General features: G+C 45.4%; 1 protein-coding gene across 1 annotated transcript in view; it reads right to left on the bottom strand.

The window, feature by feature from the left end:
* The window catches only part of INSRR (insulin receptor related receptor), a 449,037-nt gene that overhangs the window by 54,139 nt on the left and 367,476 nt on the right, over positions 1-27,422 (bottom strand). The gene's annotated exons all lie outside the window — the stretch shown is intronic.

Below are 27,422 nucleotides of genomic sequence, written 5' to 3'. Positions count from 1 at the left end.
CAAGGCACTGAAGGGCTGGATGAGGGGCAGAAAGGTATATGATTTTAAAGGGCTGTACAACCTAATTTTAAGGGAGCACATGCTCAGCACTTGTTTTACAGAGCGGTGCCAACACCTGGTAGGTAGCAAGCTTGCTGACGTGCAGAACGCTTGCTGAGGAGGTGAACCTCTGGGTCAGCACCAGAGTGTCCAAAAGGGTACCTGGGAGTTACTCTAATAAGGGTGGCTCAGGTTCCCTCCAGCAGGAGGCGGAGGTCAAGAGAGACCCAGACAAGTCTAGGTAAGGGGGAAGGGAAGGGTTCTGATGTCCCTTCTGAGAAGAAAGAGGGAGGTTCTGGTGAGCGATGGCCCAGGGTGCCTATTTTCAACCCCACTGCTTTCACAAGCAGGGGGGGCTCTCTCTGTCTAAAGAAATTACCCACTAGGGGAATTCTACAGGAGTGACCCATGTGGCCTTCGAGAGAGGTAGTTCTCAGGGGCAGGAGACAGAAGATGCCCTGCTCTCCCTTAGTTGGGGAGTGAACTCAGAGGGTAGGCTGGAGATCCCTGAGTGGGGGCGGGGGAGTCATTACTTCCAAAAGGTCAAAGTGAATGGGGTCCCTGTCATCCCAGCCTAACCATTGTAGTGGAAAGTGAAAATCTTTTGGATTATATCCTGGTTGGATCTAGGGCTACTCTCTCCCTTACAGAGTTCAAAACCTTTCTCAATACCCACCACAGGCGGCTCCTTCGTTTGGGCAGAGGAGCGTTGTCCCACGCCAGCAGCAGCTGCCAAACCTCCACAATACAACGATAATAAACTATGTTTATTATCGTTTGTTGGACCTGGCTTTTCGACAGGGTCATCCCCAAACTTTTTGCCTCCTTCCTCCTATTTTTTCTGACCTGTTGTTGTTGGCTTTTGACCTCTGGGCACTTTACCACTGCTAACCAGTGCTAAACTGCATATGCTCTCTGTGTAAATTGTACTATTGATTGGTTTATCCATGATTGGCTATTTAATTTACTTGTAAGTCCCTAATAGAGTGCACTACATGTGCCTAGGGCATGTAGATTAAATGCTACTAGTGGGCCTGCAGCACTGGTTGTGCCACCCACTTCAGTAGCCCCTTAACCTTGTCTCAGGCCTGCCATTGCAAGGCCTGTGTGTGCAGTTTCACTGCCACTTCGACTTGGCATTTAAAAGTACTTGCCAAGCCTAGAACTCCCCTTTTTCTACATATAAGTCACCTCTAATGTGTGCCCTAGGTAACTCCTAGAGCAGGGTGCTGTGTGGGTAAAAGGCAGGACATGTACCTGTGTAGTTATATGTCCTGGTAGTATAAAACTCCTAAATTCGTTTTTACACTACTATGAGGCCTGCTCCCTTCATAGGCTAACATTGGGGCTGCCCTCATCCATTGTTGAAGTGGCAGCTGCTGATCTGAAAGGAGCAGGAAGGTCATATTTAGTATGGCCGTAATGGTAATACAAAATCCTGCTGACTGGTGAAGTCGGATTTAATATTACTATTCTAGAAATGCCACTTTTAGAAAGTGAGCATTTCTTTGCACTTAAATCTTTCTGTGCCCTTCAATCCACGTCTGGCTAGGTTTAGTTGACAGCTCCTTGTGCATTCACTCAGACACACCCCAAACACAGGGTACTCAGCCTCACTTGCATACATCTGCATTTTGAATGGGTCTTCCTGGGCTGGGAGGGTGGAGGGCCTGCCCTCACACAAAGGACTGCCACACCCCCTACTGGGACTCTGGCAGACAGGATTGAACTGAAAGGGGGCTTGGTGCATTTCTTAGACACTCTTTGAAGTCCCCCCCACTTCAAAGGCACAACTTAGTATAAAACAGGGACTCTGCCCTACCTCATCAGACACTTGCTGGAGAAGAAACCTGAACCAGAAACTACATCCTGCCAAGAAGAACTGCCTGGCTGCTCAAAGGACTCACCTGTCTGCTTTTCTACAAAGGACTGCTGCCTTGCTGTTGGCCTGCTGCCTTGCTGAACTCTTGTCTGGCTGTGAAAGTGCTCTCCAAGGGCTTGGATAGAGCTTGCCTCCTGTTCCCTGAAGTCTCAGGACCAAAAAGACTTCTCTTTTTCACTTGGACGCTCCGTGCATTGAAATTTTCGACGCACAGCTTGTTCCGCGGCAAGAAAAACGCCGCACACTGACGCTGATCGATGCGACGCCTTCGGGACGACCGAAACTTTGACGCACGGCCTCGCAAGGACAACGCCACCCGACTTCCAAGGAGAAATCGACGCAACGCCTGCCGTGAGATCGAAACTTTGACGCACGGCCTCGCAATGACAATGCCGCCCGACTTCCAAGGAGAAATCGACACGACGCCTGCCATGAGATCGAAACTTTGATGCACGGCCTTGCAAGGACAACGCCGCCCGAACTCTAGAGGAGAAATCGACGCGACGCCGGCCGTGAGATCGAAACTTCGACGCGCAGCCCCGCAGAACGACGCGCAGCCGGAAAACAAGCAGGAAAATCCACGCACAGACCCGGGACATCTGGTAATCCCCGCGATCCACAGAAAGAGACTGTCCGCGCGCCGGAAAACGACGCACTACTTCCCCGCGTGAAAAATAACGACGCAAGTCAGTGTGTGCTGGGGAGAAATCGACGCACACACCTGTTTTCCACGTATCTCTTCTCCTGTGTCCCTCTGAGGAGATTTTCCACCAGAAACCAGGTACTTTGTGCTTGAAAGAGACTTTGTTTGCTTTTTAAAGACTTAAGACACTTTATATCACTTTTCAGTGATATCTTTACAAATTCATATTGCAACTTTGATTGTTTTGACCTGAAGATACCCAGATAAATATTATATATTTTTCTAAACACTGTGTGGTGGATTTTTGTGGTGTTATATTATGGTGTTGTATGATTTATTTATTGCACAAATGCTTTACTCATTGCCTTCTAAGTTAAGCCTGACTGCTCGTGCCAAACTACCAGAGGGTGGGCACAGGCTAATTTTGGATTGTGTGTGTGACTTAACCTGACTAGAGTGAGAGTTCTTGCTTGGACAGAGGGTAACCTGACTGCCAACCAAAAACCCCATTTCTAACATTGGTGATCAGCGGTGAGGATAGGACCTGTGTTTGTGCAGTGACATACAATAGCTAAGTATTTCACTACCTACCCACAGTGGAAGGTCAACTTGATTTTTCATCTTTTTTTGCTTTTGGTTCTCTGATGTCCTCCTGGATATACTATTGATATTTTGGACTTTGGATTTTGGTTTTTGCTGGCAAGCCCTTATCAGAATGGGATTGTGTACCTACTCATTCTTTGTACGTACTGACCACCTCACTAAGGCTGACCTAAGGAAGCTTTGCAGAAAATGGGTCCTTCCTGTAGCAAGGAGATCTACTAAGGAGGAAATGCTACATAACTACATAGTCTGGGGGGAAGAAAGATGGGCAGAGAGAGAGGCAGCAAGAAACCAAAAGACTAAGTACCCCTCAGATGAGGAGGAGGACTGCTCACATGAGGAGGAAGACTGCTCACATGAGGAGGAAGACTGCTCACATGAGGAGGAAGACTACTCAGATGAGGAAAGAGACCCAGAGAGAGATGAATGGCTCCAAGGTCAAAGACGGCAGGAGAAACAATTAGAGGAGTATCTTGCAAGGGTTGAGGCAAAAAGACTCTTAGCCCTGGAAGAAGAAAAGATTGCAGCTCAAGAGCTGAGCTGTAAAGAGCTGAAACTGGAGGCCGGAAGGGCTGAGTCCAGTTCAGATGGTGGCAGCAAAAATCTTGCATCCAGTACTGCTGAAGAAGGGCACAAGCCCAGAGATGTGGTGCCCAACTTGAAGAAGGGTGTTGGCTCACCCCAGGTGGTTCAAGGGTATGGGGTAGTTCCCGTTATGCACAGGGTCCCTGAGAAGGATTGGGGAACTGGCACAGGGAGTCATATTCCTAGTGGGGGGAGGGACACTTTACTGGCTCTAGCAGAGAGTGACAGAGAAAAGGGTTCCCCCCTGGTGGACATCCTGGATATAGAGTGTAGAGACATCCCAGAAGAGTATGGGTTGAGTGTCAGGGACAGTCAGATACTGTTTCACCAGTCTCAGAAGGGTGATGTAGAGTGCTTTTTCAAGGTTGAGTCACTGGATGGTTGGGTGAAGGGTACTGTGGTTAATACATGTGAAGGGCAGAGTGATGTAATTGCTGGAGAGCATATGTCTGGTCCTTATTTTCCAGAGCTACGCCAACACCAGGTGGAGTGTGAGTTCTCTGACCCCAGGAAGCTTACAATGGAGGCAGACTTCTGGGTGAGTACCAGAGAGTCTGAAGAGGCATTTAGGGGTGCTCCTGAAGGGAGTGGTCTAGGTGTTTCCCAACCAAGTGAGGTGGGAGAGGATTGTAGTGTCCCAGGTAGGTCCCAGAGCCTAGCCTGTACCGTAGGGCCACCTGCTGAGGGAACCCCTGCAGTGTCAGAAGAACTTGGGGGGGTGACTGTAGCCAGCATCCCAACAGTTCTGGTGTCTGGCAGTACCACTCTTAGTGAGGGGGTGTAGAAGTCCAGACATATGGTTGAGAGGGGGTTGCGGACCCCAGTGGAGGACCTGGAGAGTCAGGGGTCAGCTCTGAGAGCAGAGCCCCCCAGGAATGACCCAGGTGAAACTGTTTCTGGTTTGGGGGAGACCCAAACTCTGCCGGATGGGCAGAGGTCAGGAGACCTGCGCCAACAAGACTCTTGTGTGGCCCTTGGGGACGGTGTGTCCCTTGTGGGGGGTGAGAGTGCCCCCCAGGAAGTCCTGGCATGCCAGGCAAAGATTCAACCTCAGGGTGGTGACTCTGGGTTGGATAACCGGGTTCAGAGGTTAAACTCTGACCTAGTGGGAGGTTGGTGTGCCTCCCTGGAAGTCCTGGCCTGCCAGGCAATGGTTCAACCTCAGGGTGGGGACTCTGGGTTGGCTAACCAGGTTCAGAGGATAAACTCTAACCTGTTGTGGGGTAGGTGTGCCCCCCAGAAAGTCCTGGTATGCCAGGCAATGGTTCAACCTCAGGGTGGTGACTCTGGGTTGGATACCCAGGTTCAGAGGTTAAACTCTGACCTGGTGGGAGGTAGGTGGGCCTCCCAGGACGTCCTGCTGTGCCAGGCAATTGTCCAACCTCAGGGTGTTAACTCTGGGTTGGATGGCCAAGTTCAGAGATTAAACTCTGACCTGGTGGGGGGTAGGTGTGCCCCCCAGAAAGTCCTGGTGTACCAGGCAGTTGTCCAACCTCAGGGTGTTGACTCTGGGTTGGATAACCGGGTTCAGAGGTTAAACTCTGACCCGGTGGGGGGTAGGTGTGCCCCCCAGAAAGTCCTGCCGTGCCAGGCAATTGTTCAACCTCAGGGTGGTGACCCTGGGTTGGAGAACCCAGTTCAGAGGTTAAACTCCGACCCGGTGGGGGGTAGGTGTGCCCCCCAGGAAGTCCTGGCGTGCCAGGCAATTGTTCAACCTCAGGGTGGTGACTCTGGGTTGAATGGTCAGGTGCAGAGGTTAAACTCTGACCTGGTGGGGGGTAGGTGTGCCTCCCAGAAAGTCCTGGTTTGCCAGGCAGTGATCCAGTCTGAGGGTACAGACCCTGGGCTGGAAGACCAGGTACAGGGTGTCCCCCTGGACCTGGAGGGAGGGGCTACTGATAACAGTGCCCCTACCATGTTGTCTTCTGAGGAGGCCACTCCTAGTTGGAGGGTGCTGGACCCCAGAAGGGAGGGCAGGGGGAGGGAAGCCTCACCCTGGGCCCTAGTCCAACCTGAAGGTACAGACCCCAGGTTGGAGGGCCAGTTGCAGGTTAACAGCCCTGCACTGGTGGAGGAATGGTACAGGGCGACTTCTATAAGCACCCTGACCATGTTGGACTCTGGGGGTACCGCTCCAGGAGGGAGGGTACAGAGCCCCAGAGGGGAGGACCAGGTTCAGGCTTTCATCCCTGACCTGGTGGAAGGGAGAGTGGTTAAAGGGTGCCCAGCACCTGGGGCTACCGCCCCCCACTCTCCACCGCCACAGTGGTGGGAGAGCTTTGAGAGGCCTGGGGCCTGGCTCTCATCCCTGGCAGCTGTCAGTAACCACTGTGGCTTGCTGTCCGGGTGGACAGAGTTATCCCTGGGGAGGGGACAAGTGTCACACCCCAGGGGTAGAGTGGGCAACACCACTGTGTTGGTCATGGTGGTACTATCCTGCTCATGGGATACATCTGTGAGCAAAGTAAGGTTAGGTGCTGCACAGATGGGATCTGCAGGTAAGGAGAAAGGTTCCCCATGGGTTGGCTTAGTGGGCCCTGAGAGTATGGACAGAGGGATCCAATTGGAGCCAGGAAGGCGAAGAACTGGAGCATGCCCCTGCTGTTGTGGGCCTGGGTCCTTGTTCTGTCGCCTCAAACAGGGAAGTACATCAGGATAGTGATTGTTCTCCCCTGGCTTTAGGCTGGTATGGGGTCATGTTGGACCTGGCTTTTTGACAGGGTCATCCCAAACTTTTTGCCTCCATCCTCCTATTTTTTCTGACCTGTTGTTGTTGGCTTTTGACCTCTGGGCACTTTACCACTGCTAACCAGTGCTAAACTGCATATGCTCTCTGTGTAAATTGTACTATTGATTGGTTTATCCATGATTGGCTATTTAATTTACTTGTAAGTCCCTAGTAGAGTGCACTACATGTGCCTAGGGCATGTAGATTAAATGCTACTAGTGGGCCTGCAGCACTGGTTGTGCCACCCACTTCAGTAGCCCCTTAACCTTGTCTCAGGCCTGCCATTGCAAGGCCTGTGTGTGCAGTTTCACTGCCACTTCGACTTGGCATTTAAAAGTACTTGCCAAGCCTAGAACTCCCCTTTTTCTACATATAAGTCACCTCTAATGTGTGCCCTAGGTAACCCCTAGAGCAGGGTGGTATGTGGGTAAAAGGCAGGACATGTACCTGTGTAGTTATATGTCCTGGTAGTGTAAAACTCCTAAATTCGTTTTTACACTACTGTGAGGCCTGCTCCCTTCATAGGCTAACATTGGGGCTGCCCTCATCCATTGTTGAAGTGGCAGCTGCTGATCTGAAAGGAGCAGGAAGGTCATATTTAGTATGGCCGTAATGGTAATACAAAATCCTGCTGACTGGTGAAGTCGGATTTAATATTACTATTCTAGAAATGCCACTTTTAGAAAGTGAGCATTTCTTTGCACTTAAATCTTTCTGTGCCCTTCAATCCACGTCTGGCTAGGTTTAGTTGACAGCTCCTTGTGCATTCACTCAAACACACCCCAAACACAGGGTACTCATCCTCACTTGCATACATCTGCATTTTGAATGGGTCTCCCTGGGCTGGGAGGGTGGAGGGCCTGCCCTCACACAAAGGACTGCCACACCCCCTACTGGGACTCTGGCAGACAGGATTGAACTGAAAGGGGGCTTGGTGCATTTCTTAGACACTCTTTGAAGTCCCCCCACTTCAAAGGCACAACTTAGTATAAAACAGGGCCTCTGCCCTACCTCATCAGACACTTGCTGGAGAAGAAACCTGAACCAGAAACTACATCCTGCCAAGAAGAACTGCCTGGCTGCTCAAAGGACTCACCTGTCTGCTTTTCTACAAAGGACTGCTGCCTTGCTGTTGGCCTCCTGCCTTGCTGAACTCTTGTCTGGCTGTGAAAGTGCTTGCCTCCTGTTCCCTGAAGTCTCAGGACCAAAAAGACTTCTCTTTTTCACTTGGACGCTCCGTGCGCCGAAATTTTCGACGCACAGCTTGTTCCGCAGCAAGAAAAACGCCGCACACCGACGCTGATCGATGCGACGCCTTCGGGACGACCGAAACTTTGACGCACGGCCTCGCAAGGACAATGCCGCCCGAGTTCCAAGGAGAAATCGACGCAACGCCTGCCGTGAGATCGAAACTTTGACGCACGGCCTCGCAAGGACAACGCCGCCCAACCTCTAGAGCAGAAATCGACGCAACGCCTGCCGTGAGATCGAAACTTCGACGCGCAGCCCCGCAGAACGACGCGCAGCTGGAAAACAAGCAGGAAAATCCACGCACAGACCCGGGACATCTGGTAATCTCCGCGATCCAAAGGAAGAGACTGTCCGCGCGCCGGAAAACGACGCACGACTTCCCCGCGTGAAAAATAACGACGCAAGTCAGTGTGTGCTGGGGAGAAATCGACGCACACACCTGTTTTCCACGTATCTCTTTCCTGTGGCCCTCTGAGGAGATTTTCCACCAGAAACCAGGTACTTTGGGCTTGAAAGAGACTTTGTTTGCTTTTTAAAGACTTAAGACACTTTATATCACTTTTCAGTGATATCTTAACAAATTCATATTGCAACTTTGATCGTTTTGACCTGAAGATACCCAGATAAATATTATATATTTTTCTAAACACTGTGTGGTGGATTTTTGTGGTGTTATATTATAGTGTTGTATGATTTATTGCACAAATGCTTTACACATTGCCTTCTAAGTTAAGCCTGACTCCTAGTTCCAAGCTACCAGAGGGTGGGCACAGGCTAATTTTGGATTGTGTGTGACTTACCCTGACTAGAGTAAGGGTTCTTGCTTGGACAGAGGGTAACCTGACTGCCAACCAAAAACCCCATTTCTAACATCGTTGTATTATAGAAGGGGTGGGGCCAGGGGCTGTAACAGGCACAGGGTGGAGCAGTACTCATGTATGTTTGGCCGTCCGTTTCAGGCCGGCCAAACATACATGTGCACTAAGCTCTGTCCAACCCTGCAACACAGAGCCGGGTTGGAGAGAGCAGGCAGACTCTCCCAGTCTGCCTAGGAGCGCCCTGGCTGGGTGCTCTGAACAATCTGAATGCTGCTGTCATGCTGCCAGCCAGACTGGCTGATTGCAGGTTCAGAGCCTGTGCCTGCGGCAAAGGAAAGAGGAACTGCACGGTGGGGGGGGAGGGGCGGCTGAGGCGCAGTCATGTACGTTTTTTAATTTTTTTTCACACACCCCGGTGCGCCACCCCGCCCAAGCCACGCACAGTGAACTGGTACTGATACCCACTAATTAAATTACAAAATGCAGCCAACTTATCACCTATTAATATTTTTCTCTGGACTTTGGCAAACTTTGGTATCAAATGCCTTGGTAGTCTTTTGCACATATTCATCTGTGCTCTTTAAATATACTTCAAGAGGGCAATCACAAAGAATTTATGAGTACAGGAAGTAGCAAGAGTGTGTTTTATGTGCACTTACACGCCTTTGTCAATTGACCATTATTTTATGCTAAGAGGGGATCCTGACCCCTATGGACACTTCCAGTCCTCCTGGAAAAGGAACTGCAACACCCATAACCATCAGTGCCTGGGGGTGCCGCACCAGCAGAGAAGGGGCAGGACCGCCCACTGCCATCGCACAAAAAGAGTACCTTGGCCCTCCCGCAGTGTGGGCCATTATTTGCTGCAAGGAGGGTGTCCTGACCCCTACAGTGCTTCCAGTCCCATGGAACAGGGACTGTAACACCCATAACCCTCAGCGCCTGGAGGTGCTGCTCCAGCAGAGAAGTGGCAGGACCGTCCACTGCCATCGCGTTAAAGCACAAGTTTAAAGCATGTCTTTCCCGCAGTGCGGGCCATTATTTACTGCAAGGAGGGGATACTGACCCCTACAGCACTTCCAGTCCCCTGAAACAGGTAATACAAGACCTATAAACCTCAGCGCCTGGAGGCAGCGTCCAGTGAGGAGGGGGCCTGACTTTTTTTTTTCTTGATCATCAACGGTCGGCAGAGCCTGGATGATGCTGGGTTGGGCCATCCCCCTTGGCCCTTGCTCCTGAAGGTATTGGTCAAATACACTAACGAATACTATGTGTTTTGATTGTCACAGTACGTAGAATGGGCAAGAGAAAAGCCATAGGACGGTCTTCTTTCCCAACCCCTCCTCGTAAAGCCACTTCGATAGATATGATGCTACAGAGGGCCATGAGAGTTTTATCCACTGAAATCGAACTAGAAGAGAGGAGATTGTCCTTGGGCTCTGGTACGATACCTGCCACAACACCTGATGCCATTATAGCCCTTTTACCAATTGCTGCCCCTTATGCAGTGAATGGAGGCCGAGTTCAAGCTTTTTATCCACTTTCTCCGCAAGTGTGTTCACCGCCAACTGCCGTTGCAAACGGCCCAGGCGGTTGGCACAGAGTAAACCTGTGGAAGATGGTACACAAGTTAACCTACCCCACCCTCTGTTATGGATTAACGTTCCTTTAAAGCATCTGAAGGGGGACATCATCTGTACCTTTGTGAGTTGTACAACTATTGGAGGACTGCATTACTAAAGTTAGACATTATATATTTGGAACTTCCCCCTGTCCTGATTCGTCTGACAGCCATTGAACAAGGTTAAAGGATATTATGCAATTGCAGATTCCATCTCCCCAAGCTTCAAGGACAGCTTCCGAAGATGGAAAGGGCAAGAGAACTGGACAATATAATACCCTTCCAAATATAGGCCCTGTGCCATCTGCCGGTACGGCATAAATTAGTCCCCATGTAGACGCTACAAATGTATTTTCTAACCAGAGTTGTGATTGCCTGCCTCTTTGTTCAACTCAGCAAACTAATATTAGTCATCATGTGGAGTCAAAGAACTTTAAGGCCAACTCTATAGGGAAGTCTGGAACTACTGGATTCACTCAAAGCAATAGCCATTCTCTGATCAATATGCCACCTGTATCTTGCCCCATGTGGCAATGCTAAATGGAGTCCGCCACCTGCAGAAGGGACAGAGAGAAACGCATCAGGAACTCCCTAGAAATAAATCTGAACTGGCTTGTACAGGTCAGAGACTTCCCTCCCTCATTGGCGAATAACATCATCTTGACTCGCAGGGTGTGGTGAATCGGTCAGGGACTTGTGGACCACCCAGTAGACAGCGTATTTATTATCTTTAGATCGCCAATTGCAGTGCAGGCCCTCTTCTTTGGTCACTTAAGTAAACAGGTGTCTGGGTTAAGTATTGAATTGCTGCTGCTGGGCTATTTTTATAAGCTAAGTTATTACTCTTGACAGGATTCTACCCTACAAAAGCAAAGATTATTCCCATCATCTGTACCTGGGTCTGTTCCTAATGGCCCACTAAGCTACCATGATGTAGGGAGAATCCCCACTTCTAACTGCTTTGATCTTTTAGCAGGAGTTGATTGGCTCATTTCCGACACTTGTGTTACCCGGGCTGTCCCGCCTGCTGCTAGCATAACAGAGAGTGGTATGGGAACTACTACTCATCAGGGTTCTGAAAAAGAGCAGCATATGGATGTCATGGACAATGTATGCAGAGCCAAGCCTACACAAAAAATTGGGACCCGGGTTATGACAGAATTTGTTGGCGCCATAGCAATTACTCTATTGAATTCCGAGTATTGAGGACTCTATTGGTCCTGAGCACATACTAGTCCCTACTGGGCCAGCAAAATGAAATCACTGTGAACAACACACTCATAAGACATTGCTGCAGACCCAGTCTGGCCCCACTAATAGTACAAGGGTCAGCTACAGTAGAGTCAGTGCTGCCTCACCTGTTGTGGTTAAATCATCTGAGAGCTGGGGGGGCACCCAAAAGGATTGGGAATCATGGCGATTCTGCTTCAAGACATAAACACCCCCACCCCACTACGTTAGTCTCTTGGAATGTAGCAGGGCTAGTTTCCAAACGTATTTGCCCAAGGTACTTCCATTTTATAGACATGCATGATCTTTGCCTCTTTTAAGAGACCTGGTCTGTGAAGCCTGTGCACCATGTGGGCTTTGTTAACTTCAACCGGGTAGTGTTATCAGTGAGAAAAGCCAGGCCCTTGAAGGGGCTTGCAATATGGGTCACTAAAATGCTTATCTGGGTGGCCAAAGAAATCAAGAGAGATTCGCTAGATATTTTGGGTGTCAGTTTTGATATTTGAACAGAAAGAAGTCTTTAATATCTATAATGTGCTCTTAAGACCAGTGGTGAATAAAGTAGAATCCCCAGTTATAGAGATCCTGAACTCACATATTGCAGCAGCACTAGAGGATGGGTGATAAAAATTGTGGGTGAGGATTTTAATTGCCAATTTGAGCCTCTGGTCGCTAGCAGCGAAGTCCTCACCCATGGGGAAGATAGTGTGTGGTAAATACCAGAATTAGAACGCATTAAAACATGCGCTCCCCTGACACTTCAATTAAATGCACTATCATTAAATCAGGGTATGTGAGCCTACAACAGCAGAACTGTTGCTGATAGGCAAGGAAACCATACCTTCAACAGCATCCAAAGTACTAGTCTTATTGACTATATTATGGTGGACCTAAGAATGTAGTCTCATCAAATAGACATGGTTGGAACACCCCGTCAAGATAGTTACCGTAATGCCCTAAACCTTGCTTTAGACATTCCTGCTCTTAGTAGTCAAACTAGTTGCGTCAAGTTGTTTGATAGAAGATTGAGATTAACTAATAATTGTCGCAGAGTCAAGTGGAGTGCAATGACACAATGCCAAGTTCTAGTTGGGGGAATGTATAAACTAGTAGCTGAAAGCATTGGGGAATTGCTCCTCCTTGAGACGGCTTTGGACCATTGGGAGACCTTAGAAAGGACTGGTAACATGCGTAACGCCTTGTACATGGGACTAAAGAAGTATTTTTATGCAGAGACAAAGCAGGTTGTAGGAAGGAAAAGTCCCCTGTCCTGGTATAATAGAGTTTGTAGAAGTGCCAGGACTGCACTTATTGCCGCAATTAAGCAGCAAGATAGAGTGTTGATTCAAGCCAATAGGGTGGCATATAAAAACACTGTTAAAGAAGTGAAAAGAATCTGGGAACGTGGGAAGTATTGCTGGTTGCAGCCAAAGATGTGGACCATCGCTCCTTTTGGAGCATGGTGTACCTGGTGAGACAAGAGAGACATTGCTGAATTGAGAATCATGATGCTGCCGCAGAATTGGTTGAATATTTCCCCAGTTTGCATTCTGGGTCGGGGGATCTATTGTATCCCCCAATGTGGTCCTGTAGGCCCAAATGTAGTAGGCTTGAGGGGTGTGAGTGAATATGCAGAGATTCCCCTACATCACCCCAGTAAGTAAGTGCAGCTATTAAGACAATTGTCCCTAACAAAGCACCAGGGCTTGACAAGATCCTGGGAGATTTGTATCTAGATCAGATTGATATTTGGAACCCCTACATTACGTTATACTTTAATGCCATCATGAAAGGGGCACTCATTCCCTCGTCCTGGGCAGGAGCAGAAATAATATTGATCTTTAAAAAGGGTTCCCTTGTCCCACCCTGCAAATTACAGGCCTATAAACCTTATAGACAGTTCCCAAAAGTTGTTCAGCTCGATCATTTTGGACAGGCTGCAAGAGTGGCTGACAGAGAATGAGATATTAACTCCCCTGTAAGCTGGCTTTCAGGAATGCACCAGCACTGTAGATCAGGTGTTTTGTCTCCTGCTAGTTTTTTTAAAATGGCTCTTGTGAGTGGCCGACTATATGTAGTATTTGCTGACCTATGGTCTGCATTCGACCTGGTGCCCAGACCCATGCTCTGGCAGGTACTAGCTGATATAGGGGTGCCTAACTATCTTTTGAAATATTTTTTTTGCTCCATGAGCACAATTATGCACAGGTTAGGTTTAGCCATCTGGGAGAAAAGACCGATCCATTCTCTCTAAACAGAGGGGCTAGACAGGGTTGTGTCCTTGCCCCCTCCCTTTTTTCATAATATATCAATGATCTAGCAGCCCACCTTGAACAATGAAAGAGTGATGTCCCAAGTCTGGCAAATATTAAGGTCCCCACCCTTATGTTTGCAGATTATATGCTTTTGCTCTCCAAATCACCAATGGGGCTGCAAAAATGTTTTAGATAGTTTTGATAGCTTCTGCAGACAGAAAGGCTTGGAAATTAACGTGGTGGAAACTAAATATATGGTATTAAATCCCTGCCAATCTACAAGATCTAATCCCACACAAAAGGGGGCCCCTCTGGAGTATGTGCACATCTTTAATTACCTTGGCATTACACTAACAGAGCAGCTAGATTGGGACACCTACATCGCGCGGCATCGGATTAAACTTGAACACATTGAGGGGTTGGTGAACATGCATCGAGGCACCCAGTTTCAGCCCATATCACCGGTGATCGACATTTACAAACATTAGGCCCTGGATGCAGGCCTATATTGAGCACAGTTTGGGGCCACAGGGATGTGGCTGCAAATGTTGGCAGCTGAAAAACGATTTTTGCGCCAGCTAATGGGTCTACCCATTAATACCACTCTGCTCTCCTTTAGGTTTGATATAGGGCTCAGACCCATCTCTGATGGGATTGGAGTGAGACCCATCTTTTACTGGAGAAGTATCTGGGCCACTCCTGAGCTACGCTCCTAGAGACAGTGCCTAGAATAAGTTCTACGCATCCCAATATTCCTTGGATGAAGTATGTAAGAGAGACCCTTAAATGATGGGGAATGAGAGATTGTGGGCTGGCCCCATGGATGCCACCACAGTTACCAAGCTAGCCACGAAGGGCAACTTCTAGCAGTATAAAAAGAGAATTTAGCAGGCTCTGTTCATGCTGGGTTCATTAACTGACTTTATTATGTTAAAGGTCGAATTTAAAGCAAAGCAGTACTTAGATGAACCTGAACCTGTAGCAGCTAGGAAGTCCTTCCTCCAATTACTATTTGGGATTCTCTGCTACTGTTGTTTACTGATAAATGGGCACACAATTTAGGGACAGTATATTGGCTGTGCCCTTCTTGCTGAACTACCAAGGTAAGGGTTGAGCATATCCTTATTTTGTCCAGCATATGTGAATAGTAAGACAAAATGGATTCCACTAGTGTGGAGGAATCTAGGTGTCAAGAAACATATGGAGGTGCTACGAATCCAGAAATCTGATACGAGGCAATGCATAGTTTTTGATGTCTCTCGGTATTTGTTACTGATGTGGAGACTAAGGCAAAAGTTGAGCTCCCAGGAAGGTGATCCTGGCTCTACTGAGGTATTTTGTGTCCACTAGATGTCCTTTCCCTTAAAGAGTACATGACTTTACTTGAATGAGAGAACAGTACACGATATTAGTGTTTTAATATGATACCTGTACTAAATGCTGCTGTTACATTGAGATTACATTTTTGAAGTATACCTTATACAATTCATGAGGTTGGAAATCCTAGTGTTTTGATATGACATCTGCACTAATTGCTGCTGCTATATTGAAAGGACATTTTTGAAGTATGTGTTTATACAATGTATTAGGTTGGAAATTTTGTTTGTGTACTGTTTGATTGTTATCTAGTTTCTACCTTGGTCGTGGTTTTAACGTGTACTTTTATGCCAGTCTGCCGAAGTAAAGATTTTAAAATATTAGTTAAAGTCTAAGGGCACAATCTGTTGTGTTTGTACCAGTTGTATATGAATATTTCCAGAATATTCACATTTTGGTCCCATGTTATATGTGGCTTGAGACCAACTCACAAAAGCATATGAATATGGAAACACTCCTAAAGCAATAGTACTTTACGTGCTTCAAAATACATTTGTGCGCTGGACTTTAATTTAAAAATCCATCCCAATTTAGGCATGCAAGTTGGCATTTCTGGTAAGAGCTTCATTAAAATTTGAAATCGGTACAGGCAGCGTGCATCAGCTACACACTGGGTCCGGAGGTAGCGCTGTAAAACTCCAACATATTTCATTTACTGGATGTTGGGAAGGCTTCTGCAAACTTCTGGCAAAGTCGAAACTCCTTGCCTCTCTGTTCTGCTCCTTGCTATGCCATGACTCGTGGATGGTTGAGGGACACATACAAATAGCTATGCAAATTAGCTGAACACAGACTTGTTGGAATGTTCGTCAAAGGATCCCTTGCGGGCCCAGACCATAACTTATGCAAATGTGGCCCTGGAGGTAGTGAACCATGCACTGCAACTCAAGATTTGCATTAACAGGTTTTCTAAGAAAAACTTCCCAACTCGAAGAAAACAAACTTTTGAAAAGAAAAATGACTCAACTACGTAATTTTAGTGAGCGTGACTGATTTCTTGTTTTGAACCACTCCACGAATGAAGGCAGGCGAGGTGTTGTAATCTCTTCAAATGTTGGATTTCTAGAGATCGCTGGGCCTACTAAGTCAGACTCTGGCATGGCTTCAGGCCGAAACTGAGATCCAAACTCATCTACATATGATTCATGAACCCTCAGAAAGCCGAAATAGTCTGACTTGCCTTAGAGTTCAACACTCGCAGGGGTCTTTCAGACACAGTAAACACGACCCTGGCTGCCTCCCTACCTTACTATGACATTCAGCCACAAGTATTATCCAGAGCTGTGAAATATCAGAACTACGACAGTGGGCTTTATATAGGGTGGCTAGCAGTCGCGGGCGGTGGTGCTGTGTGTGGCGTGGGTGCGGTGAAGGGGGGAAAGGACAAACAAAAAAATAATAATTAAAAAAAAAAAAAAAAAACGGACCTTCCAGCATGTTTTTATGTGATATAAAACTGTGATAAATAGCAGCTCTTATTAGCAAGCTACTTAAATAACGCGTGGTACTGGGTGTAAAAACAGACTTTTTATTTATTCCCCTAATGCTGTCTGTGTTTCTATATTGATGAGCACTGTCATTCTCTGCCCCTCGGATGATGCGGAATTGAGTCCTTCTTCTAGTTCTGCGAAATGTCTAGTTTTTTGGCTTTCAAAATCTGGTCAAACTAGCTTTTTAGTCTTCATAAATCAATAAACTACTGGCACTGTAAGCTTAGGTACTGAGACAGGTAGTGACCAGCCACAGACAGAGCTGAAAATGTATTTTTTGGTCTTCAGCAGAAGTAGATCCAACATTAAAATTAATGTTGCGGGAATAACACGAATCCACCTGTGGATGGCCCGTACCTAATAGTTTCGTATAGTTTTAGTGTTTAGCATATATATTAGTACTGTGAGTTTGATCAACCTTCACGCTATGGCAGTGTACTTTACTTTCGTCACCAAGACTTCTAAACAAATAGTGAGAATTATTGACGGACCAGGTTACCATCTTTGTTTATACATACACTCGTAAAATAGTCAGTACCGCGGGTGTATCTCTCCCACGACATATCTGCAGAATTTCTGGCTATGAGCATTACACAGCAGATGTGGGTGTGTCTTCTATACCTTCATTATTTATTTTAAGTGAAGGTTCTACATAACTCCGAAAACTATAAAACTCGTTCTATATTCACACGTGGCTATTACTTAATGAAATATGGTTAATTCACCAGGGTCTCCTCATTGTTAGCTCATCCTGCATTTTTCTCCACCTACAGATTATTGGATTTATCATGGCCAGTACGGCATAGTCTCTGAAAATACCTTTGGTTTCACAGATTATCCTATTTATAATCATTTATGGAAACACACCGCCATTACTCACGACATGGATATTTTGTGGAGCTAAGCTATAGATTCGATCATATGATGTTTTGGACGTTATTGGCACATGAATTGGTCAAAAATATATTCCAGTTTTTGACATCTCTCTGCTTTTTACCATGGGGACTAAGTGCACCAAGGATACTAACATTGGACATCATGACCTTTCTTTCTTTCCTTATTTCCCAAATAGACACTTAAGGTGCTTTCTATCCTGACATCTAGCTATCCGCACTCGTTTTTCACTAGCATCATTTTCCATAGTAGATATCTGCACGTTTGCGGAGTGCACACATTGCACCATCTATCCATACACCTTATACCACATTTGGTGTAGGCATGCTGCTTTGTTCACAGGGCAGTCACCTGACTTCTTTGCCAGTGCACATTATGTACACTAGGTTCATGCATATATGTACATTCTTATACCTTACAGCCTTGATGAAGTCACTTTGTGACCAAACACGTGTTGGCTGTCAAGTACGAACAACTGTAACAACGGCTGTCAAGTACAAACAACTGTAATGAAGAATTGTACAGAAGCTTGAATGGAACTGAGATTTCAGAAAAAAAGAATAACTTTCAAAACAAGGCGGACCTGTCTGAAATATATATGACTTTTTGATTCTCTACTGTTCGACTGCATAGAGTGCTTTGGTTGTAATATAAAAATGTATTATGAAGAATACATATTCCTACTCGTGGGTGGCAGGGTAGTCAAACATGCAGCACCACTGGTAGATACTCCCAAATAAATTTAGTCTACGTGAATACTGTGGGACACTTAAGGGAGGTGCATTCTTTCTGCCACTGCTACCCTCTATTATAAGATGTGTATTAATTCAATATATATTGAAAAGACAAACACCTGCCACCCAACCCCTTCTGAACTTTGGAGGACTGGAATAGTCTGAATTGTCACGTATGTAGGAGTTTGAAGATTAGTAGCTGTGTTGGTCAGGTCGTAACTAGGACGTTGGCAGTGGCAATGGATGGTGCAAGCTGTAGTGACCTTCTGACAAGAACCCTGGCTTTTTATTTGTTCATTTATTTATTCCTACAAATAAAGAACCGATAGGCAGAGAAGAGAGGTGAATCACAATGCAAACGAAGCATTTGCAAAGCAATGGGTCTTGCATTTGCTCGAGTTAGAGCTATTCATGTTGTAAACTCCTATACAGACTTTTCTTGCAACATGAACAGAAAATGAAAAGTAAAACAGTTTCACACAAGCGAGCCGATGCCCGCTATGAGTGTGAAGGAGAAACACAAAAGGAAACAGAAGTTTGCTTGCAGTCAAACATATCGGCGAAAGTGCAAAAGTGCAATTATTCATGTAACAGGGTTGATGTCATGCAAAGCGCTCGACTACTGACCAGCGAGATCATGCTGCGTAGGAAATGAAAAGAAAAAATTGTACAGAAGCCATTCGGAAAACACAGAGCCTCGCATGTTTTTAGTAGTTTACCGGTGCTCTTGAGGAGGGCTAAACGCTGGAAAAGGCATGAACTATACATGCCTTTCACTAATAAATTCAAGAGAATTTTAAAAAGCAAGCCCATCAACCAACGAAACTGATGGACGTGACATGGGCATGGTTAAAAGCCCAGAGAGAGTACAGCAGGGGCCAGAACGCTTGCACACTCGACCCTAAAAAGAGCACAGATGCGGAGGTGAAGAATTTGGAGGGTAGATACTAGGAGATAAACAAGAGAGGGGGTAGAGCAACTGGGTGAGAAATAGGGTACATGACAGAGAAAGAGAGAACAAATGGGCAAGCAAAAGTGAGGGTGCAAGAGACATACTGTATTGTGAATGTGTTTTACACCAAACATATCTGGAAGCCATGCAGTCTTAGAAATGTTTGCATGTCATATTTTTTTCAACAAGCCGTGGTAGAAGTTAGTAATGTCCAGTGGTACAAATTGGGACAAACAAATGTGGTGAGTATTTTTCTCAAGGAAAGTAACTCTAACCGGAGCAGATGTACAGTGGCAAGCTGGCCCACGCAATAATAGCCTGTATGTATCACTGGGCTGCAGCCTCGGTGACGCACCCACATGCAGGTAAAAATGCATGCACACCAGCTTGCAATCACACACCAGCTTGCAATCACACACCAGCTTGCAATCACACACCAGCTTGCAATCGCACACCAGCTTGCAATCAACCACCATCTTGCAATCAACCACCATCTTGGGCAAAACCCAAAGGTGTGGAGCGTGGAAGAAAATCCGAAATGGATATTACTGGACTTCAGTAGCAATACGCAGTGCTTCTTTTTGCCAGAAAGCAGGTTTTGCAGCAGTCTGTTTGACAACACGTGCTGATACTGTAGCAATACATAATTAACACACCAAACACACTAGAATCAGGCTGTCCCTGTTCGGAGCGGCGGTCCCACGTCATGGCATCTGCCAAAGAGCAGAGCATGGTCTGAGCCGACACTGCACTAGGACACCAGCCGCAGCGGGAGAGCACCAGTCCTGCCCAGACAGATGACCTTTCACTCAGTCTGGCAAACGACGGACAGGTGTTTTGTGAAAAACTAAATGTATCTAAAAGTAAACAGGGTTGGTTTATTTGGCAGCAAGTGAGGACATGAACAGGCTGTAAATTTCTAACTCAGATCATACCGTCCTTGTTTCATGTATTATTGTAACTTACTGAGAAAGGGAAGGACAACTGGTGCTTTCAGTGCTTGGTTCTTGAGGGTAGCTGCAGAAAGTGGGCACCGGTTCTCTTTCTCAGGGCCCGAGGCTGATTTTTCACTCATCAGCCTCTGGCCCAGAGTAAGTGATAGAACGACAAAAAAGGAAGAACGGAGGAGTAACAGTAAGTCACTAAAACAGCAACAAAAGGACAACTCAGGAATAAATAAAAGGAACAAGCAAGAATGTTCAACCGAAAAGAAAATCTCAGGTAGCCTCCCAGAAATCATGATGCTCCAACCTGCTAAACCCATTAAAAGCAGAGGTATTTTATTTTCAGTCTCACCCGCCACCATTATACTACCACTTCCCATCACCTTCATGCTTGCACCCAAGCATAGTCACACTCAGCTTTGGAGTGCAGGTCAACAAACAGTGCATTTTGAGACGTTCACACACACGCATCCCGCACCAGGGCTGGTGCGCTGGTGGCACCCAGTACAACAGTCTTTATTGGTGCCAAGTGCTTAATTTGAGCTGGTGGTTTCCGGGGAGCGGAACCAGCACATAATTCTCAACACCAGCACTAATGACAGTCCACCACATGGTGGTGCTGTCTGTGTAATTACTGGCAGCGCTGGCAGGAGCAATGTGTGGTGCATGCTGCTGTGGCCCCCTGAGAAGGGGTCTGGCACTTATATTTTAACAAATTAAGCACTGTTGATGCTCCCTCCAATGACGTCTTTCACAGATTTCCCCACTACCACCCTCCAACAGTGTCCCTCATTTATCCATAGCACCTCTCTCATGTGCATTTAATTTGCTTTATAGCGCTACTGATACCATTGTAGGGTGTCAGAGCACTATTCATCCCGTACACCTTATACAAGGACAATGAATCATATGAGTGTAAATCGGTCCATAGGAAATGTTACATAAACCAATGAGGATTACAAGGTGTAGTAATCACATGTCAGTAATACTAATACGCAGTATGCACTAAGAGTGTTTGATCTGGAGAAGCACATATTCAGGCTATCCCGCATACCACATGTTGACTGTGTCTTTGTCCTTGACACTGTACAACACTCTACTCCCCTTCTGCTTGGTTAGTGCTATAGAAATACCACAGAAATACATAGATACATACTTATTTGTTCTTTAGAACAAAATGATCATTTTTGCCACAAGACACTCCTTAATTTCCCAGGCAGTCATCAACCTTAACACAAAGACACTAAGAAACATGCAATCCACTAAGTGTAGAGAACAGTATGAGCTAGTCAGTCTATTCCAAAAAGCAATTCATGGCTCAAGTTCACGCTATGTTGCTCAGCTGGTGACAGGAAAAAAACCTGCATGTGCAATACAATTGACCAAGTTGCACCAAATTCATCTTTTACAGGTCTCTTTGTGCTACATTCTAAGTTCAGCCTTTTCTGCTGCTTGGTCATTACTACTGAACGCCGTTTCCAACATAGAGGTGGGTGGAACTCGCAGAGTTTCACTCCATGGATTTCCGTAGAGTTACATGAAAACTCAGCAAGATTCCGTGTAGTGCCACGAATGGGCGCTGCTCACACTGATTTTTAGCACCGGGTGCTCGTTCCACCGGCGGAGCAGGATTTATTGCCCAGCCCTAACCAAACCCAGTCATAACCACTCATGATGTTCCTGAGTTCAAAAGGCCACTTCCTCGATCTAGAAGGATCTCACTATTGAATTATGTTTTTATCACCTAGTGGCAGATCTCTGCAATATACATTTGTAAATACTATCATGAATTAAATTAACTTCTTTCTAATATATGTAATTCCTCAAATTACTAAGATTCTCTATCTCTGTGAAGTGACCGTAAGTTAATATGCAATGCTTTAAAAAACGTACAAATACATGAAGTAGTAAAATTTTAGCATCTTTTTAATCTATAGCCATACTAATATAAACAATAACCAAGAAATCTGTGCGGTCTACCCATCTGAAACAGCCTTAGATTGTTAGTGATTGTATAGTGCACTTCTCGTAAAAGACCACTTAATACATTTACAAATGCTAAACAAATGCTAATACTGTGAAAGAAATGGCACGTTAACGCGTGTCCTCTGTTAGACCATGCATGCGTACAGACATGCGGGTATCCAAGCAACAGACCACAAGACACTGATGAAACAACTTAAAGGGGTAAATATAGTCAACTGAACCTGGAGACCAACTGATATGCAAGCACACAGTCAATGCACATACCAGTATGTAGGAAAACACAGACACACATTAGACTCATGGACATTGGACTAAGTCACATATGTCCGCAAGCATTTGCAATGTAATGGGTCTCGCGTTTGCTCGAGTTAGAGCTATTAGCATTGTAAATTCCTAACCAGACTTTAATTGCCACAATTTGAAAATGAAAAGTAAAACAGTTTCACATAACTAACCAGACGTTTCTTGCCATATAAACTGAAAAGTAAAAGTTTCACATAAGCGAGCCGATACCCGCCATCAGCGCAAAGCAGACACACAAAGGGAAATAAAAGTTCGGTCACAGTGAAACTTATCGGCAAAAGTGCAATTATCCATGTAACCAACAAAAGTGCAATTACCTATGTAACAGGATCAATGTCATGCAAAGCGCTCTAGTACTGCCCAGCAAGACCGTGCTGTGAAACAAAGAAAAAAAGTAGTCCAGAAACCATATGGAAAACATCAAGCCTTGCATGTTTTCAGTAGTTGGTCGGTGCGCTCGAGGAGGGCTAAACACCGGAAAAGGCATGACGTATGCATGCCTTTCACTAATGAAAGCAAGCGGATTTTAAAAGGCAAGCCCATGAACCAATGAAAGTGCCTGATGTGACATGGCCATGGTTAGATGCCCAAAGAGAGATGACAACAGGGACAGAGTGCTTTGCACTCACCCCTAAAAAGCACCACCAGACACCTTATCACTTAAAACAAATGATACATGTGGTTGTGTTAAATGTAACCATAGTTAATGCATATTTTTTTATGTAAATTATAAGTCATTTAATTGAAGTACATATCTGACTTCCAAATTCGAAAACCAACCCCTCAAACTGGGAAAATAATGTCACCCTTCATTACTTCCCAAAATAAGACTGTTCGGTACAAAAAGTAGTGGGCAAAGAGATAAGAGCATTTCTTATCGATCAGTGTCAAGTAGTCTAGACCTGCTGTATTAACACTGAAGACCATTATAACGAAATCTGAAAATATAAAACTTACTTTAAAAGGAAGTCATTGAGTTTAATTACGACTTCTAAAACAATACAGAAAGTGCAGCTCACGACGTTGTTTCTTTAGGAAGTGCATCATTTTGCTCTCACTTTTCATTAGCTATAAGGACAAACCGATTGCGACTACTTTTCCGCAAATAACTGCAGGCTAATTCGCACACAGTTGATAAGACGGTACCCTGGTGATCGCTGATGTGATGAATTTTAAGTATGAGTGCGTGTGACTTGGTGGAGAAGAAAGAATTTCAAAAAGATCTGCTCTGCTCACTAAATGGGCTCCTTGGAATAAGCATCTCTACACTCAATGATCACCCTCCAAAAGCATGGGAAGAATGTGGCACACTAGAAAGAAATATGTTAGACTAGAAGTCACTAGAAGCGTCAACTCTGAATCAATTCTTAACTTGCCGTTTTTGGTCCCGATAAAACTACCAAGTAAATTATGTTAAAAGTTGTATCTGACCACTATGTGTCTGACAGTAAAACTGCTAGTGCAGTGACATCGTGCAGGATTATACGCAAATGTTATACCCGTGCACGTGTATTTTCGTCAGCATACGACAAGAAGGCGGTACGTTTGTGTCTAGCTGTAACTGGAGAGTCCCTAGCGAGACTGACGTAATATCAATCAAAGGACCTTAAGGTGGCTTCATTTTTTTTTTAATTGTCGAAGAATAGGCCAAAAGTATACAGCTGAACAACAGATGTTAAAGGCTAATCAACGATTCGCAAACAGCACTATGTCTTGAATCCTTCGGGAGAGACCACTGATTCGTATAGTATGACATAGTATTAGCGCAGCACAGGCAACAAAAAAACAAAAATTCTAATCACGCCAGGAAAAAAAAAAAAAGTTTATGTGATGCAGTGTAAACGAAATAAAGTTGCGATACATAAGTGGACTGACAGATCTCAAAGAGACATATTTCTGATTTAACGGCAGTGCATACATGCGCGCGCCCCTGGGTGGGAGACTCCACAGCATAGGATGTTATGGTTTGGAAAAACAGAAATCGAAATCTACGTTAATCAAGAATCCCATATCGCTACTGTAACAACTGCTCATGGATGAAATGTTTACCCAACTGAACATTAACCATTTGCAAATGTATTAACACAAAGTTGACAGCAGCTGCGCACAAGCTTTCTTAGTAAATCATAATCCGTATCGAGGCAACAACCAATAAACTGCAGCAAAGGCGGGGTGAGGTATAACAAACACAACAGACATGGACAATCCAGTGTAATAATGTAACAGTTCTGCATTATGGCATCGACCTCATCTTTCACACCAAGCATAGTAATGGGCAGACCAATTCAAAGCGAAAAAATAATGTAAAATAAGCATGACTGTGCAAACAATAGGAAAATTGCAAGTTTACGGGTCAGAAAAAATAGCCACACGTGGAAAGCATTTTAATTAACGAGCTGCCTGGCGAACATGGATTGCTTTAACACAAAACCGAATTTTAAGTGGTGTTACATTACGCGCAACTGCCAAATTCCTGAGGAAACATAAAGACTGCTTTTCCGAGTTTTCCACACAAAAATATGTTTTTATTTATAAAAATTGGCATGCATAAATAAACATATAACTTTGTCCAGAAATATGTGAATACGTGTTTTTGGTTGTTTTTTTGGCAGTGCGCGAGTTTCCTTACATTATAGGATTGAATAATTTAGGTATTACAAGGAAGAGCAGTTTGGCGTTTATTGGAAAAGGTTACGGAAAATATTAATGCCGGCTCTTCACTTTGCGGCCATTAATTTTCGGCAGTTTTCGCTACTCTTCACTTTAATACAGTGCTCAAAGCAGCAATGTGTTTATGAAACGGTCCCAACCCTGCCTTCGGTACCTCTGCAATTTAAATTAATCTTTAAGATTGTCTGACAATACCCACCACGTATTTTAGCCTCAAACTGTATTGCTTTCCAGTTCAAAATGTCAAACGCATCTACTAACGAACACACGTTACAATCATACCCCCAAACAACAGCTCGTTCGGGCCTGGTACCACGTTGTTGTAAGTCCCACATTTCCCGCCCAGAAATGAGGCCCTATTTCTCCTGAAGCTCCCTGCTACACTGTGAGGACACTGCAGCTAGATGTTCGAGCCACTGCTCTGCAGCATTGAAAGTGCTGTCGCCAGGGACGTGCATGCTTCTCATTTGAGAAGAGTGCCATGTGGTTTGTGAAAAAACAGGCTCCTTCTTTTTCAGGTTATTAATTATTCTAGCCCCATCGACTCTGTTTATTGTCAGGTTTGAACAAGCTCTAATTCATTAAGGAGATAAGAGACTATGTAAACACTGGCTTTTAAGAAGATAATTATAAGATCGATATCGCGGGGCATTTCGTAAAGACTATTTGGTCTAGTGGGAAAAAAACAAGAGCTCACAAAGACAAGCAGGAGACTAACAAAACAGGGAAACATGCACAGATATCAGAGGATGCGCGGAAGCCGTGAAGCACTCGCCCCTCTGATCACAGTAATCAAAACACTCATTTGTGGGAAGTGGTGGTTGCAAATTAAAATGAGGGCAAGCTAGCCCTGGAAAAGCCCCCCTCTGCTGTTGTTTTTATGTTTGCAGAGGGAGCTGGTGGGGAGGAGCGACTGAACACACACCCACAGTGTAAGACCAACAGGCAAATACTAAAAAAAAAAAGTCCCCTACAGAATACATAAACAGGACATAGCGTAATTATACAGAGTTTGTACTGCTCCCAAATTGAAAAAGGCAGGGCAAAGAGAGAACTGACCAATAGCAAGCAAGAATTTGTAAAGGACACTGGAACCAACAAATGAAATCACTGGAACACACAGTATAAGTATACTTAAAAGTATACAAAACATCAAACACTTACGCTCAACCTAAAAAGGGAGCCTAAATGTTTTAATTCAGAGGGAGCAGAAAGGTGTCTCGTCATGCACTTGTTTTAAAGTTACTGAACCGTGACATTCTCTTTAGGAAGTTGTTAAAGGCTTTAAGATCCTTATTTTTAGAACATATTTTGTGTAAAATAATAATCTGAAGTCTTATATAGTGAGTTTGGGTGATGAGATCTCATTTTTAGAGACGTTGCAGTAGAGGAGGAATACAGTGCACTTCTTTGCTCAACCCTGCATTTGCTCAACCTTTCCAAGGCTTTGTCTCTTACACGATACTAAAACATCCCAACCTTTGCACACTGGGAGACTCAATACCTGATTTGAAAAACCCGAACTGTCCTAGACTAAATGACTTCAGACTAATCTAGAACAACAAACTAGTTCAACTGACCCCTTGTATTACCCATAAGGTTCGACATAGGCTTGGCAACATATTTGTCTCTCCATAACCTCATCACAGTGGAAGAAAATTATCAGGTCATCCCCTAACTCGCCGTGATTTATATAAATTCAAACACTGCATCATGGTGTCACCAACTAAACACCCTAACATAACAGATAGACCTGATAGATACTAGACCTGTCCACCTTTTACTCTCAACTGCTACCTCCTTATCTACCAACTCAACAATTGCAGTTCAGCAGTTTCAAACAAATGTTTTAGGTTGATTCGTTATAGTTGAAGACTTTGGGCCAATTATGAGTTTGGCGGATGGGAACACCCATCCGCCAAACTCCTGCCAGAGTGTTTGCCACCATGCTGTCTACCTCCACGCAGGCCTCATTAAGACTTTCCCCCTGGGCTGACCGGTGAAAGCCAAGGTTTCCGCCGGTCAGCCCAGCAGGCAAGTGGAGGCAGCATTGTTGCCGGCTTGTAATCGAGCCAGCGGCAATGCTGCCACCGGCATGGGGTACCAGCACCCTCGTAAAGCATTGTCTGCATAGCAGACAGTGCACATTATGAGGGTGCTGGGTCGGGGGACCTCTGGTCCGAGATCCGCCACACTCGTAATTAGGCCCCTTCTGTTTTTGCATGACTGGGAGAGTTTCAGGTACTTTTTCTTAGCTAACCAAAAGTCACCTGTGGGTTCATCAGCACAGCATCTCAGAAGGAAACGGAGCAGAGCTCTTTTCTAAACGTAAAGGGTTCCAACTCGGGTATGTATGAACTGGGACGGCATGGAAAACACTATGTTGCATCTGCACATCTATTGGGCATTTGAGACAC

This window comes from Pleurodeles waltl, chromosome 12 (genome assembly GCF_031143425.1).
Source record: "Pleurodeles waltl isolate 20211129_DDA chromosome 12, aPleWal1.hap1.20221129, whole genome shotgun sequence".
Lineage (NCBI taxonomy): Eukaryota > Metazoa > Chordata > Amphibia > Caudata > Salamandridae > Pleurodeles > Pleurodeles waltl.
The sequence above is the reverse complement of the archived record's forward strand: the minus strand, read 5'-3'. Positions and strand labels throughout refer to the sequence as shown.